Source organism: Typopeltis vanoorti, chromosome 26 (genome assembly GCF_054136105.1).
Source record: "Typopeltis vanoorti isolate ZY-2024b chromosome 26, IOZ_Tvanoo_1.0, whole genome shotgun sequence".
Taxonomy (NCBI): Eukaryota; Metazoa; Arthropoda; class Arachnida; order Uropygi; family Thelyphonidae; genus Typopeltis; species Typopeltis vanoorti.
Window position 1 is genome coordinate 9,441,072 of NC_143574.1, and position 13,170 is coordinate 9,454,241.

A 13,170-nucleotide genomic window follows, 5' to 3' on the forward strand; every position below is an offset into this window, starting at 1 on the left:
AATTTTGCTCCCTCTTTTTATACTTGGGTACTAGATCTACTTCAATCATCTGGAATTCAACTGAAGGTTGAATTCCAGATGCAGTGATTGTAGCCACTGTAAAGCTTGAGCATTTCTGGTCAAATGTCATATGTTCCAACTTGCTTTTCTACATTTACATTTCTAACAGCTTTTTGAAATATATCTATTCTCTAATATCCTTAAGTTCAGTTTTTATGTCACCTTTATCATCTTTGATTCCTTTTCACAGTTCTTGTTTTCTCTATTTCTAAACTTTTGAGTAGACTCCGGAATATTTTGCCACATTTATGATATTTATCTTCTGTATTCTTCCTGTATGTTTTATTTAATTACTTTAAGTCAAATTTACATTTCTTAAATTTTCTCTTTATTCACTAAAGTATAAGTGTGTGTTCCCTAAGCCCCAATTCTTCTTGTCTATAACCTTGGATCCTTCACTTTTATGGCGTAGTACGACCTTTGCATGGCATAGTACGACCTTTGCTGTCCCTACACCATTAAAACTATAAATCATCATCAACTTAACTTTCCATCCTAATTACAGAGGTCTATTCCTTATACTGTAGAAGGAAATTATTAATGGTAGTCTATACATACATCTCTTAAAATTTGAACATAGTAATTAATGAGTTCATTAGAATTTACAGAGTCTAACCAAGTGTGTGAGATAATGATGATACCCAGAATGACAAATGTGTGCTCAACTGCTTCAAGTCACTGTGAACTTCGACCAGTAATGTAAATCCTATGTTTAGAGTTTATGGTATGCATATGTATGCATATTTGGAAAAAATTAATCTTTTGTTATATACTTATATCATGTTTTCTATTTTTCACCTATCAGCTAGTTTTTGAAGCCCACAGACCTTCAATCTGTTCTCATAAGGAGCATTTTAAAGTCACACTTCCATAATCATGCTTTCTTTTACTTGAGGCATAGTAAAAGAATTCTCTTTAGGATTTCTTTTGGCCTCATCAACTGCCTTTCTCCCATAATTAACTCTGGCCTTTCTTACCATACAGACTAGACTTCTAGCCTTTGTCTTTTACTGCTTGTGAGCATGCTTGATCACAAGCAGTAGAATTTTTTTTTTTTTTTTTTTTGTCTGCAGCTCCTGTTTAATGATACTATTCATCCATTTAACTCCTACTTGATTTATCCTGCCAATTCTATGTATACAATCTGATACTGCTTTCTTCCAACACTCCTCGATTGCCTCCCATGCACCACTAACATCTCTTTCCTCCAAATTCTGATGCTATGGCACTGCTGAAAGCTGACTCCTCAGCTTATTCTAATCACCTGCTTGGTAATTTCACAAATATCCCTTCTTAAGAATATTGAGCATGTCTGGCAAACCCCTAGGTCAAGACTACATGATCACTTTCTCCAAGTGAAGTCAGCTTAGCTAGATTGGTTAGTGTTAAGTTCTCTGATACTATTTCCAGATTGAGTACTCTTGAACCTCATATCCCCATCATTACATGCTGTCTCAGGTAATTATCTCTCAGCAGCTGTATAAATTTCATTTCCTTCCTCGCTATGACCATTCCTCCTCCAATCTATATCTCCATAGTGAACCCCCCCCCCATAATTACTCAACCTGCATTTTTTTGTTCTAATTTCCCAGTGCATGTCATCTACATTCTTCCTTATACCCCTGATATACTCTTTTTGGCCTCAGTTCTTCTGCTATCATTAGCACCCCCCCCCCTCATTCTGTTCTATCTGACGATACTTTATCCTTTGCATTCTATTCCTATGACAATATCATCCTCAGCTAACCAAGTGTCACTTATTCGTATAATGTTTGGTCAAGTTGAGATAACCAATGCCAATTAGTAAGAGTTTGCAAAATGAAACAGTATATTGAATTTGATCAAATAACTGGCTAATACTGTTGATTCTGACCAGCAGATATTATAACAAACTATTGAAAAGTCCAGGACAGACCTCTAGACATAATGCTATTCTAAAGGAAATTCACAATAGCAAACTATTCACTATAATAAACTATTCCTGTCCCTGTAAATTCTCTATAGTGAGAGCCAACTGTAAAAGTTCCATAATAATAAATGATGGATAGATTTAATGAAGTTCTTAGATGTTATCATATTGCAGTGTTTGCTTCAGTGTGGTTGGGTTGCTGATTTCAGAATGATTTTAAATTTTTGGAGAATTCAGAATGCATAGAGAGAATATATATAACTTTATTAATATTTTTATAATATTAATATAATTATTATTATTATTTACGGCATCTCCATGGAGTCTGGAGGCTCATCACGAGAGACCCAAATCAACCATCTTACACACAAATCCTATCATGCCTCTCCTTGAATCTATTCACTATCAGGGAATTTACAACCAATTCTGGCAATTCATTCCACTCACTCATCACTCTCCATGCAAAAAATTAGGTGCACAGACACACACCCTACTAACCAAACTTGCACAACTTCCACAGATGGCCCCTAGTTCTCTGAATATTTGTCACATATTGAAACATTTTACTTGCCTCGATTTTATAAAACCTCTTTAATATCTTAAAAGTTTTATCATGTCCCCTCTTTTCCACCTATCAACTAAATTTTGTAATCCACAAATCTTCAACCTATCCTTGTAGAAATATTCCACAGACCTGTCACCATCTAGGTCACTCCTTTCTGAATCTTTCGACTACCTTCTGATCCCCAAAGAAGCCTATGTGACCAAATCTGTCCTCAGTAGTCCAGATGTGGCCAAATCATAGCCTGATAAAGATGGATAATAACTTTCTTATCTTTAGTTGTTGGCATGTTTTTCACCATGCAAGTAATTTGTTGAGCTATTTTACCAACTTTTGTAATATGTCCTCTGAACTATAACTCTTGTCCACCATTATTCCTAAGTAACTAGCCTCATCAATTTCCTACAAACCAATGCCATCAATATGATACACCATATGCAACCTTTTTAACCTAAAGTGCATAATCTTACATTTTGCAACATTAAATTGAGAATCGTTATCCTTTGCTTACAATGCCAATTTATTTAAATCATCCTACAAGATATCTACATTACCTCTATCAACTATTGCTCTTCTCAGTTTTGCATCATCAGCAAACAAATGAATATCCCCCCCCCCTCTTAAATCTATCCCTATGTTATTGATATACAAATTAAAGCGTAGTGGCCGTAGTACAGCACCCTGAGGTACTCCACTAGTCATCATTCTCCTAGACTCCACCATATACTACTCTCTGATGACTGTCCATCAGCCATCTCCCTATCCATGCTACTAGCCTCATATCCATTACCTTCCTCTCCAGTTTTTGTAACAGTTTTCCATGTGATATTCTGTAAAATATTTTGGCAAAGTTGAGCAGTATTATGGTGTAGCCATTACCTTTATCCAATTCTGCTGTCACTTTATTATAAAATGTGAATAAGTTACTAAGATAGGGCCTACCTTCTACAAAGCCATGCTGCTCATTATACCGTATCGCATCCCTATCCACCGAATGCTGTATTTTACCTTTCACCAACTTTTCCAATACTTTAACAAACATTCTTATAAAAAGTGGTTAAAAAAACTTATATAATTTTATCATCCATGTTGATGACTTCACCAGGAGTTAGCACCACTTAACACATGCAAGAACAGTTTTAAATGATTGGCTATTGTTTTGAAGATGGCATAATTGGTGTGGATTAAATTTTTGAAATGTATTAAATTACACTTCTAGTGACAACAAAACTGAAATTCGAATAAAAAGATATAATAATCTGAGCGGATCAGTGCACATTAGTATTTGAGCCAATAGTCAAAGTTAAGATGCTTGTTAGTTAAGGACCAAAGAACTTAATCCTAGAATTATTACAAGATTCTACTGAAAAAAAAAGTTATTTACCAGAAAGCAAACATGATAATTCCCTGTAGGTCCTTTTGAAACCTGAATTTTATTTTTTGATTTGTTGAAACACAAATTGATTTAATCTACACTGACTCATTTGTAATACAAAAGCTGTATTTTTATTTGAATTTTAATCTATGATTGTAAATTCTTTGGCTGTTAATAATTGGTATGCTTTATTTAGAACTAATCCACATTCATTGACCCAATGGGAATGTAATGTTGCTATTTTTTATTTGATTTTCACTTTTAATTAATGTGACTTGAATATTATATCATTTCTTATTTTCATGAATATATTATTATTATTACTTTAAGTAAAAGGTCCACAGAACTCATGATATCCAGATAAATAGGGAAGCAAGATTAGTATCATGACTGATGACAATGATGGCTTACGTTGATAGCAGTTGGCTAACCAAGTGCTGTGAACTTAAGTGCGATATTACTGATATCTCATCATATCAGTGATTTCATCATTAATATTATGATGATGATGAACTTAATTGCATTTAACTATAATTATATTAATTGAATATAATTATTACCTCTAAGCATTGTAAATTCTCAAAAAAAAAAAAAAATAGAATTATGTTGCATCTTTAACAAGATGTAACATAATTAAAAACATTGTTTAAAGATGAGAAGCCATCAATTATATATTGTACATTTCTTGAAGCATGAATTTTCTCTATCTTTGTACTGTGCAAACTAAATGGCATGTATTCATGGTCCTGTAATGTTGCTGGATTTTTCTATAATTAAAGTGATTTACACATTTATTGATATTGCATAATTCTTATTAAAAACATTGTTTGAACACACATGCACACTGCTTGGTCAGAATATTAGAAATACTTACCTATTGAAACTTTCCACAATTTAATAATTTAAATTAAACAAGATATGGCTTGTATTATTGCTTGAAAGATGTGACATGGGAGCTGTTGTTCTCTTAGTGAACAAGAGTGAACTCCTCTACACATATACTGTGTTTTGTTTGGTATTATCTAGAGAAGGACAATCACACTGTGATAATCAAAAATTATAAATTTTCCATTGAATAGTTTATAATAATAAAATCATTAAATTCATTTGTATTATATCGTTATCATTCCGTTGTATAAGACCCTGATCAGACCACACTTGGACTATTGTTCTCAGATTTGGTCCCCAGGATTTGAAGGGGATAAATTAACTGTGGAAAGGGTAAAAAGGCAGATAACAAAGATGGTTTCAGGACTGTACAATGATAGTTATGAGGATGAGGGAATGTGGACTACAGAGTTTGGTGGATAGGAGAAGGAGAGGTGATATGATTGAGACTTTTAAACTGTTGAGAGGTGGTTACAGGGTTGACACTGGGGAGTTCTTTCGCTTAGTTGAACAGCAGGAAGGAGTGATAAGAGGCCATCCCTGGAAGTTATGAAAGGAAACTGTGAGCAAGAGGGTGAGGAGTGGTTTCTTTGCATGGAGGGTGGTTGAACCATGGAATGCATTGCCTGATGGAGTGGTGAGAGCAAGAACGGTCAATGAGTTCAAGGAGTGGTATGATAGACTTTGTGTTTCTTAGGGGGACCTCCCCTCGATGAGTCTTGATAGACTGTGTTTCTTAGGAAGGACTTCCCACGATGAGTCTTTAGACTCCATGGAGGCCTGAACTGTTCTGTCAGCTTTTATGACAGCAAGTATGTTACCACTCAATCAACCAAGCTGGAGTCCATGCAAAAATCACTGCAATAATTTTGCATAGAATGAAACTAATAACCAAAGATTATTTCTTAACGTAAAAATGAAAATTTTGAAGAAAACGTATCAACTGGAATGAAAAAAATAGATTGGCTTGCACTTCTCATTATTTCTCCTCTTGACAAAAAATAATAAGTAAAATAGTACTTATACCAAAGGTTGATAAAGATTTACTGAAAATAAGCTTGTAATGTGAATGCAAGCTTATTTTCAGTAAATCTTTATCAACCTTTGGTATAAGTACTTTTTTTAAATAAATGAGTACTATTTTACTTATTATTTTTTGTCAAGAGGAGAAATAATGAGAAGTGCAAGCCAATCTATTTTTTTCATTCCAGTTGATACGTTTTCTTCAAAATTTTCATTTTTACGTTAAGAAATAATCTTTGGTTATTAGTTTCATTCTATGCAAAATTATTGCAGTGATTTTTGCATGGACTCCAGCTTGGTTGATTGAGTGGTAACATACTTGCTGTCATAACAGCTGACAGACCAGTTGAAACCTTTATCAAAACACTAATAATATTAAAGGTGATGCCTGGGAAGCGCTTGTTTTACGTAGTGCAAGCTAAGGTAACTCCAATACTGAGGATTATATTCTCAGAAGCTCTGTAGTCAAATTTTCAAAATCTTTGATATCCCCTATTTATTTTAGCTTTGATAATTATCTTCTGTCTAATAGACAGGCTGTAAGATCATATCTTACTGGGGCGTGTACGTTTATAAATGTGTAGTTTATATTCGCTGATTTTCCTTCTCAGTTTTGCACGTGTGTTTGCAGTCTTTTATGGGTGGGATTCACATAAAAAAAAACTTATAATTGGGAGGGGGGAAGACAAATGTTTTCTTTTGATAGGAAGCACATCTTTTTTTTTTCTTTCTTTTTAAATTAGTTTGGATTGGATAGAGTATACACAAATTCGAGTTTTATACATGCACAAACAAAAATGCTATGTTATAGGTAGTATTGCTTATGCTAGCTGAAGAAATACACATATCAGAAATTTATGCAGATGTACGTGAACCTCACTTGTGTATTTTATAAGCAAAATACTTTGTCACGTATCTTACCACATGTTCTAGGCAACTATTTAAGAATAGTGTTGGTCAGTAATCGTCAATTGTAAAAATGGGAAAATTGTGATCAACTTAAGGAATAAAAGGCTTAAACGAATCTACAAGTAAAGAGAGCACTGTGGAAGTGGTATTTGCATTTATGGTGGTAGGTCACTGAAGGAAGACTATAATTCACTGTAGAAAATCGAACATAGCACTCACTCTATTTCATATATAATATATAGTGTTGCAGTGCACGACATCAACAGTTCTCTGCCATACTCTCCCTTCTGGATACGTTTGGATCTGATAATCTTGGACCAGCTCTGTGACAAGTATGGCGATCGACTCTTATCGCTCTTCAAGACAGGACTAAGATGGTCATGCTCACTGTCTTTAAGGAATAAAATGCATTAGTGGAGTTGTTTTATATTATCTGATCAAAAGTATTTCGTCACCTACTCGAAACTGTAATTAGACTTTCCCTTTCTATGACAGCTCTAACTCTGCCAGGGAGACTTTCTACCAGGTGTTGGAACGTCTCTGGAGGAATGGCAGCCCATTACTACTGAACAGCTGCAGTCAGAGCAGTTTGTTATGTGGGTCGTTGGGTTCTGGAGTGAAGTCGGCATTCTAATTCATTCCAAAGGTGTTCTGTGGGATTCAGGTCAGGGCTCTGGGCCGGCCAGTCCATTACTGGAAGATTGTTGTCCACAAACCTTGCTTTATGGCAGGTAGCATTGTCATGCTGATATAGACAATAGTTGTCATCAAATTGATCTATCATAGACAGTACAAATGGGTCAAAATGTCCTTGTACCCTTCAACATTTAGATTTCTGTGTAGTGTTATGAGAGGACCAAGTCCATTTCATGAAAAACACCCCCCCCACACACACACTGTAACGCTGCCACCTCCAAATTTCAGTTTGCTCGACACATGCTTGCAAGAATCGTTCTCCAGGCATTTGCCACACCCAGATCCTGCTCAACAGTCTGGGCCTTTTTTTTATTCAAGATGTAGTTGCATATGAACATGCTAAAGAGCACTGAAGGCCATTGTTTTAAAATTTAAATTTCGCATAAATTTTAAAATGAAAGAGTTATATTTTAGAGGAATATGCATATATTCACAATAGCTCTTATCATAGCAAAGATGGATACAGAAGTTTCTGTTAAATGTAGAGTAGGTACGTAAGCAACTCTGTAGGGCAATTGGAAGAATGACGGTACATTGTGCCCTTCGATTGGAAAAGGCCTAAGTTCGATTCTCGTCACGATGAGAGGAATCTTTATATGGACTTTTTCAATAGAAGGTGAGTTAGCCGATCGCAGACGGAGGTAGCGGGGTTTTTTATCCTGCATACAGACAAATTGGCCCTTCAGAACACACGAAATTTACAGACAAAAAATACTAGCTGTGGTGGTAGATGGCGCTGATGTTAATTGGTAGTAGAAGTTCGGTGTAGTGGTGGAGACGAGTTGTACAATAAGTGTCCTCCTGCGAGAGTCTGGACTCCTTGGAGGTGTCACGAATAATAATAATTAATTCAGTAGATGACTCGTTGGACACGTTTCAGATTTATTAATTGCTAATAAATTAGAGAAGCAAAAAAAAGTTACACTGTCTTCAATCCGTGTCACTATTATTATGTGTGCATTGATAGAAAATTAACATTACAGAGAATCCTTATGGAAAAATGTGTCCAAATTTTTATTTTCTTTTTAATTCGATGTATTATATTGTATAAAGGAAAAGCTGCTAGATTTCTAAGAAAAATATATATCTTTATTTGCTAGTAAGCTTTATTCTTCTCACTCCGTATCTTACCAAATAGCGTATGATATTTATTTCCTATCTTTCTGCAATCGTTTTGGTAGAGTTCTTCAGTAATTTTACAATAGCGAAAGGTATTGTAAAATCGCTTAGACCAGAGTATTTCAGCAGTGGTAAGTATTAACAACTTTATTTTCAATGTAATGAGTAATCTCAGTGGAAAAGTGAGACTTACTAATCGGTGACGTTAAAATAGTTCTTAATTTAAACGTATCTAGTTATTGCATATGATTTGAAGAACTTGAGTCTATGTTTCATTGATTATGGAAGCTCCTACAACTGAGCAAGCCAAGGTGGCTTTGACTAGCGAGCAACCATCGGCCTTCGATACACAATGCAAAGCTCAATTATTCCTGCACAAGCTTAAGATGTCTTCTGTCTACAAAAATAAAAGCCTAAATGGAATGCTAATATATGCATGCATTTATTAACAAATAAATAGTAGTTCTTTCTCAATTAATGAGCTTGCGCAGCAAGCATAGAGAATTCGCCCCGAGTTATTACGTGCATACAATGCATTAACCCTTCTCTTCAATGATAACTCGCAAATAGTGTAAATATTATTTGTACAAATGAAATCATTGCAAAAACTGAGAATCCCTCAGTGAAGAAGTATTTCTGTGTAAAATCACTTTGGTAATTTATGAAACAGTTTAGTTTCACACAGAGGCTGTTCGTGCATAGGAACTGCAGCATCCCCAATTTTTCTCGATATATAAATACGTTTATTAATTTATTTATATTTGCTTGTAATATTTAATTTTTATCATCAATAATCCTATACAATTATCTCATTTTGTATAAAAAATAATAAAAATCCATCTTGTAGCACTTAGGAGGGCGCTAGCAGCACTGTGTTTCCCACAGTGTCATATTGCTACGCGCGCAAGCATATGCACGTCATAGTGAGATGCGAGCTATTAGCGTAATGCGGCACTGCTCGTCGCGCAGTTCCACTGTTGTTTATATGCAGTTTGCACCAGTAGTAGAGTGTTCGTAGTGCTCATCGCGTTTACTCCGTCTCTTTAAATATTTGGACATTACGATTAAAGGATTTAATTGTAATGTCCAAAAATTGTAAATCCATTTTTTTATTTACAATTAAAGGAATGGATTTTATTTTTAAGTAATTTTGAATTATACTAAACTATAATTTTATCGATAATAAACAATGTTTCATGTTTAATTTTTTTTTTTTTAATTTTTACCATAATTTTGATCTTTTACCCAAACACGTATACTATGTACTTACAGTGTATATGTATATTTCGAAAGTTGCAGCACCCCCACGATTTCAAGCCACGAGCCGCCACTGGGTTCCCACCTTGTGTCAATAGGCGTTGCTAAACTTTTATGACCAGGATTGCGATATTATGCATACGTTTTCAGTCAAGAAAAATTAAGCTTGCAGACAGAATTACCTTAAATAAAACAAGATGTCTTGTGCTTACTTCTAGGTTAAGAAAGTTTCCGAATTTGTTTTTTAATTCAGTATAAATTGTTTAACTAATTATTTTCTCCTTTCTATTCTCTAGCGTGAATGCATCAGTATACATATTGGACAAGCAGGAGTTCAGATCGGCAATGCATGCTGGGAACTGTACTGCTCGGAACATGGCATTCAGCCAGACGGATTTGTAAAAACTTTTAAAATATTTTTAAAACGAATACTCTGTTATTAGTGCTTCAGTTTTACTTTGATCAACTTCAAGAATTTGAAATACACGCCAGTTTTTCACACCTGGCTTCAGAGTCACTTACAAAGTGTTATCTCATATGGATTTGAGTGTACAGGAATTCTCGTCACGTACTGAATAACTTAATTAGGCATGCATCCTTCCCCTCGTCACGGTAAGACTGTGTCGTACTAGAGGGCTATTGAGACGTGTACACACACAGGAAAAAAATCCATACTGAAGAAAAATTGCTCAAAAATATCTTGTTTCATATTTTTGGAATTTCACACACCTAAATAGCATATGGAATGTGAATTTTTTTTTTTTTCTCTGCAAAATACCAGTGCCAAAGTTTATTTCTTATCCTAGGCTGTAATAATAGAGCCACGTATGAACGAGTTACGCTTATGTTATATGTGCACGTATTTTCCTATGCAAGATTGTGATAAATTAAGAAAAACACAATGCCGATATTTTAGAAGCTTAGTGATATTTCTTAGATTGCAGGTGTGCAAAAGAAAAATTAATTTGCAATAGTCAATGTGCTATGCCGGCTAGGACTAGTATCAGTACTGGCTAGTATACTCAACACTGAAGTTACATTCAATGCAGATCGCACCAAACCGCCACCTAGTGGAGATGACGCGTGATTCACGTGCAGTTTGGGCTGTTAGCATTGCAGCCCAAGATACGTTGCTACTACACGAGCACAAACAACACAAATTAACGTCCTTGTCGTTATTATTATTATTATTATTATTATTATTCCTGATACCTCCAAGGAGTCCGAAGACTCATCGCGGGAGGACATCTTCAACTCTCTCTACACCTTACCTCTACTACGAATCAACGCCATCTACCGCCCACCTCCAACACCACCCCAACTAGTAATTTTTGTCTGTAAATTGCGTGTGTTCTTATTGTAGATAAATATTGTGCGGTTTTCTTTTTTCTATTTAATTCTAGCATTTAATTTATATCTTGAACGAAGAGAAGAATTCCATTAAATATTGTTATTCTGTTATATTTTAGATTTATTAATGATATAATTTTTTCAATCCATATTGATTTTTTTTAACTTTTATTGCTACAGCCCCGCCACTACAAATTCTTACGAGACTCCACTGATGGTCATTGATGTACGGAAATAGGTCAGTTGTGGACTTTGAACGAAAGGATCCATACTGATGGTCACCGATTAATTGGTAGGGCTTTAAATAATGAAGTTGTTTATTGATGACTTTCTCCATTATTCTGAAGAGGATTAAGGTGATGGTGATTGGTGGATAGTTTGACGGTAGGTTTCTATCGCCATATTAGGAATAGGCTGGATATGTAATTGCTTCTTCCATCCATTGAGAGAGGTACCAAAGATTGCAGAGACGATATAGGACAGATGTTTGTTCCAGATCACAATGTCAGTAGAAAGAGAGATTCCGTCAGGACCAGAAGACGTTTGGTGTTCAAGTCAGGATTCTTTTGATGTCTGTTTGCCAAAAACGGACAGGAGACATACTGGTTTTGTAGGGTAGGAGACGATTTACCTTGGTCATCTATGGAGTTGGAGGAAAACAATGTCAGGTCAACTTTAACTTTTTTGGAGCTGTAACAATGGTGGATATGCATGCGAGTGAGAGTTGGTAGCGCATTAGACCGGTAAATGCAATAGATGATTGTTCTAAATGCAACAAGGAAATTTCAGCCAGAGTGGGTTAAAGCAGGCGATTCTAAATTAGTAGTTTTCTGGCAAGTAATGTCAGATCTCACAAAGGCACAGGCGCGACCTTTCTGGAAGGTATTGTGGAACGTGTACTTTGGCTTTGAATGTTGACCATATGTTGGTGCAATTTGGTTCTCTCTCTCAAAAGTAAGTTGTCTGGTCTGGATAACTACAGAGCAGACAATTAATGATTATTAATGTTGATGTTTATGCCACAGATGTTAGTGGATGTGAAAGTTCATTTTATTGTGGAGATTCTGGCATGATTTGTATGTTCTTGGTCAGTCTTTTTGTCGCTTTTGGCAGGGCCGCGCCAACTCGAGGATTCAAGGGGTGCAACGGATCCGGGCGATATTTTATGTAGCTAATATCTAATTTGGATTATACAATGCAGTATTGGGAGCGGCCGATAAAAGTTTGCACCCCAGGCAGCAAATACTCTTGGCGTGCCCATGGTTATTGGGACTGGTTTTTGAGGAATATTTCTTTTTGCTGCAACGTACATCATAAACCGTTAAATGTTTTTACGTTTCATTATTGTTCATTTATGGTTAGATAGAAGAATAAAGTGGGATGGGAAAGGTATAGTGAGAGGAGATACTCTTGGACGTGATACCCATACAGAGACCAGTCTTTTCATAACGTGGTCTCGACAGTGCCTCTCAGATACCACTAATCAGACTATTTTCAAGCACGACTTAGCAAAGTATGTAACAGAGGGATTATGTGCCAGTTGAAGAGAAAGGCTTCTGAGTCGTTACTTACAAGTTTGGGCCTCTGCACTGTCTGGCCTGCGAATTTTACAGATACACTCTGGAAATGACACAGTTTTGGTCCCATAGTTACAATGCACTTAAAATATATCACTCACGTTGCACAGAGAAGAGAGGAAAGAAACTCAACTGTTTACTGGAGAACAAACAGGGCATTCACCACTTTAAGTCTCCAATACGCTGGATGGTAATATACTTAACCGGGCGATGAAGGTTTCTACCACATAATGGCTATAGTTAGTATTCCCCAAACTAGAAAGGTACCCTCTTGTAGAGAGAATTCCACATGGATTCGCTAGAGTCCTTTTGTGAAAACAGGCCATACCACGGGAAGTCAGGGTGGTCTTGACAGGCTAGGTTTTACATTGCAAATCGCCTGACCATTAGGATGCTGAGAGATTTCAGATATATGAAATCTCCGACTCAATAACTGATTACGTTT